Below are 4,970 nucleotides of genomic sequence, written 5' to 3'. Positions count from 1 at the left end.
GTAATAATGTTTCACAGTATTACTGTTTTTACTGTATTTTGCATCAAACAAATGCAGCCTTGGTGAGCAGAAGAGACTTCCCTTAAAAACATTTTTAAAAATGCACCAACCTCAAACTTTTAAACAGCAGTGTACTCTCATTTTTAATGAAACTTTTTCTTAAGCAACTTCTACAAGCTAGAAGATCTGGTAACTGATATTTTAAGGTTAATAGTTGACTTCTATGTAAACGATTCCTTCTTCAGGAGACAGTTTCTGTTCTGTACACCAGGTGCTGCTGTTGTTTTACAGTAACGCATGCTTTTCACAGTACAGGTGGTGATATTTCATAAATATGAGAACTAAATCCTTGTTTCAGTATCTATATTAAACATGCAGTCAAGATGATTCAATTGCATATTTGTTTATAGTCTAAATGGCTTATGAAGCAGAAACCGTTGATGTTTGTCCAGCTTCATTCGTGTGTGTTATGATGAGCAGAAATGACAGTCATCAGTGTTTCTCGTTTTCATCTGCGTGACAGCGTGGCTTTAGAAACACACCATTAACCTGCACGCTTCATCAGCACTGTGTCAGCGTCTACAGAGGGATAATACACCACGGATCACATATAACTTACTATTTTTGTGCTTTTAAATTGTCTTTTTTATTTTTACTTAAGTTTTAATTTGTTATTTGGTTTGCTCGTGACTGTTCAGGTGTTTTATTGTGTGTGTATTTCTTTACTTGTTATTTTTACCTTATTAGTTGGTATGTTTTTAAGTGATTTTCAGTGATTTTTTTGTTATTTTTTTTTTTTTTTTAAAGTTATTTTATTCAGTTTATTTGATATGTTGTTATTTATCATTTATTTGTTTTTAAGTTATTTCTTATTTATTTTAAGTTATTGTTATTTGTTATTTTTACATTTTATTTTTATTTTAGTTATTTTTTCATTTTGAAGTTTTTTATTAATTAATTTTGAAGTTATTTATTCATTTATTTTTAACATTTATTTATTTTTAACATTTATTTATTTATTTATTTTGAAGTCTGGAGTTCAGTGTTGTTCTTATTAACATGTCTACAAAATGCAACTTTCGGTCTGCAACTTTAGTCTTTGCAACTTTACAGATCTTCTTTATGCACCAAGAGCTTGTAACACTCTAAAGAGAAAGGAAAAAATGAAATCGCATCATATGACCCCTTTAAAACCAGCATGTTTGATATATGCATTAATTTTTCACATCTGTAGATCTATACAAACTGTTTTATTATTACTAATAATAATAATAATAATAATAATAATGGTTGTATATTTGCATTTAGATGCAGTGTAGCGTAAAGTGTTCTGAGTTCTTATGATCTGCTGAATGAAGGTAACAATTCACCAATCTTTCTTTCTCTATTGCAGACAATCCAAACTGTATATGCGCACATTCTCTCTCTCTCTCTCTCTCTCTCTGTCTCTCTCTCTCTCTCTGTCTCACTCTCTCTCTCTCTCTGTTCATTTCCTCTGGTTGATGGAGATGTGGCCTGTGGCGGAGCTCTGACATGATATTTCATTAAATTCTTTCAGGCGGTGTGTGTGTGTGTGTGTGCTGTCACTGTCTCTCACTTTTCATTCCTCAGCCTGTCGTCATCCTCCCATTGCTGTTTTATTTCCGCCACACTGCACCTCTCCTCCTCCTCTTCAGGTCTGCAGCTCTCTCTCCTTTCTTCCACCTAATATTTTTCTTCTGTCTTTATATCTGATGGAGGTACAATAAATGTTTTAATTTGTGTACATTATATATATATCTGTGTGTGTGTGTGTGTGTGTACACATAAGTATGCATGTATGTATGTATTACTTTACATTTAGTCATTTAGCAGATGCTTTTATCCAAAGCGACTTACAAATGAGGACAATAAAAGCAGTCAAAACTAACAAAAGAGCAACAATATATAAGTGCAAATGACAAGTCTCGGTTAGCCTAACGCAGTACACGTAGCAAGGTTGTGTGTGTGTGTGTGTGTGTGTGTATATATATATATATATAATAAGTCATATACATTTTCTGCACTACAAAAATGTCACTTCCTTTGTTGAAGGGAATTTAAAAAACACAGTGGAAAGTGATATTGAGCAAAAAATAATTAAAACAATATTCCTAAGAAAATATCCAGTTTGAGTTTTTAGTTTAACTGTATAAAAATGACATCTGTTCAGACAAAGGTTTATTTTTTAAGGATTTTTTTTTGTTGTTGCATTTTAATTTTAATTGAAGATTAATTTGAATTTATTTTGAATGCAAATGTAATCAATTGTATTTTCTTTAACCGGATGTGTTCACATTGTTGTGATTTTGTGATAAAAGAAAACGTATCATCATGATTTGCATCTTAATTCTTGAGTTTTAATATTTCATTCGCTGCGGTCTGGGCTCGGCTCTTGACATCCGATTCGCGAATGAATCATTCTTTTGAACCGGTTCTTTTAGGTGATTCAGTCGAGCCTATTTGCAGAGCGTATGTACTTTTTTAATTTCTTTGTAATTCTAATTTGAAATGAATTTTAATTTAATTGTAATGCATTTTAATATAATCTCCTCACTTCGTGATAAAAGAAAACTTATAGTTATGATTTACATCATTAAATCTGTGAGTTTAATATTCTAAGACATGTATGGTGTTGAAATCATAATGTATAGTATGAAATGATGCATGATGATTGTACAGGCTAATGCAGTTCGGTCAGTCCAGGTCATCACATCCGTTTTCTGTTTCTTAATATTATTAATTTTCGGTTTGGACAGATTGTCAATGTGGATCATTACATCATAATATTATAAATATTCACATATATCAGTTCGCTTCCTGCACGCTGATTGACTTTCCGTCTTCATTATGCGGCAAGTGAGAACGTAAAGGACTTCATTACCCACAATGCAATACTGTCGCGCCTGCGCTGAAGTTCTGCTTCGCAATTGGTCCAGATCGATGGCGATGTAATGACCCAACGTGGGCACTCGGGTCACTCATTGGCCGTGACTTGAATCTTGTTAGCCAATCAGAATCCAGTCGTGAAAAGAGACATTAAGGCTGCAATGTTTGTACATTATGTTCTGTTATGATACGAACGGCTTCCCGCTTTGTTCTCTTTCAAACAGGATTTCATTTTAAATAGCTGAGTTTAAAATACTAATATAACATATACCAATATAATTTGGTTTCAACTGTTTTATCACTTGCATTTTTCCCGTTTTATCCTATTTAGATAGTCTTCATAAGCAAATGTAAGCGGTCGACCTTAAGAGCAGCTTTGGCTCTCCGCAGTTAATGTCAATCTCACAGGCGCAGTAACACAGGCAGCACCGCTGAGGAGAGCTGCGTGCGTTTTATTTTCTCCTCTGATCTTTCACCCCTTTCTCTCTCCCTCCCACTCAATCTCTCATATATTTATTTTAGATTTTCAGAAATCCAATACACCCCTTGCTGGCTGCAGTTTGGCTCGTTGAATACCAATATAATTTGGTTTCAACTGTTTTATCACTTGCATTTTTCCCGTTTTATCCTATTTAGATAGTCTTCATAAGCAAATGTAAGCGGTCGACCTTAAGAGCAGCTTTGGCTCTCCGCAGTTAATGTCAATCTCACAGGCGCAGTAACACAGGCAGCACCGCTGAGGAGAGCTGCGTGCGTTTTATTTTCTCCTCTGATCTTTCACCCCTTTCTCTCTCCCACTCAATCTCTCATATATTTATTTTAGATTTTCAGAAATCCAATACACCCCTTGCTGGCTGCAGTTTGGCTCGTTGACAGCCGATTCGAGAACGAATCATTGTTTTGAACCGGATCTTTTCAACGATTCAGTCGTGCCGAATCGCAGAGCGTTCGTATTAAATTGACATACGTTTATTACAGAATGCTTGCTATACTTTCCCTCAAAACGTATTAAAACTTTGGAGAATTCACATTACAAACGACAGAGATTATCAGTTTGTAGTCAGATGCAGAAGATACATTAACATTTTCAAGCCATAGGTTCCCTCAGGATTTGCCTATGCGGGTTTTCGCGGTTTTTTTATTTTTTATTTGCGAGTAAAAATACTGTTTTGTTCTACAACAGACATTGTCATACCTAAATCGTGAATTCAGTAGGTTAATTTCTTTCTCTGATCACAGCGGTGACAATAGGCTACCTCAAAACATGGTACATTTTTAAGGAGACTCAAGTGAATCAGTGAATCGTTCGAGCGAACCGATTCGCTCATTATTCAGACCGCGTGTGCGCGCAGGGTCAGCGCTGTTTATGTTCTTCTGATCTCCGACGCGCGCTCAGCGTGCACGCGCCCCGCACAGGCTGATTTTGTTACATTGTAGCGCGGCGTAACTGTGCGTCATAAAGAGGAAGAGCGTTTGATCCAGGCGAATAGAACGTTTTTAAACTTTTCATCGGATACCTTGTAATTCTTAGGCTACTCGAGATCGTTTGGAGCGCGGAGGAGCGAAGCTGGTTTACGCAGCGGACGCGGGGGGGGGTTCGGACTCGGACGGCGATTCCGGACTCGGTCCTGACCATCGAGATCCCCGTGGATGACCTCCAGAACCATGTATCCGCACGGAAGACCCCAGGTATCGCAGCCTAATGAACTTTCCTTTCCAGAACGTCTCTAGCGGATCGTTGAGTTGCGCGCGGCGGCCCGTTTTAATGTGCATTATGTTTGGTGTTAGGGTCAGGGTTAAGGTCACGATGAAGAGTTAATTACAGCGTTATGGGTTCAGTGATTGATGCACGGACTAAGAAAACACACAGGCCTGGAGTCCCATTACAGTCACCGTAAGATAGATATAAATGAGCCTATTGTTAAACGGCCTTCATCTTTTAGATTGAACATGATTATGTTTTAATTATGTAGTTTTATCTTACTTTTTTAGTGTTTTAATTATGTATTTATATATACATATACAAATAAGTAAATATATATACCAGATAGCTGATAGCTCAA

The sequence above is a fragment of the Sinocyclocheilus rhinocerous genome, unplaced genomic scaffold, assembly GCF_001515625.1.
Source record: "Sinocyclocheilus rhinocerous isolate Xijiao unplaced genomic scaffold, SAMN03320098_v1.1 scaffold638, whole genome shotgun sequence".
In the NCBI taxonomy this organism is placed as follows: Eukaryota; Metazoa; Chordata; class Actinopteri; order Cypriniformes; family Cyprinidae; genus Sinocyclocheilus; species Sinocyclocheilus rhinocerous.
Note: the sequence above shows the minus strand (reverse complement) of the source record.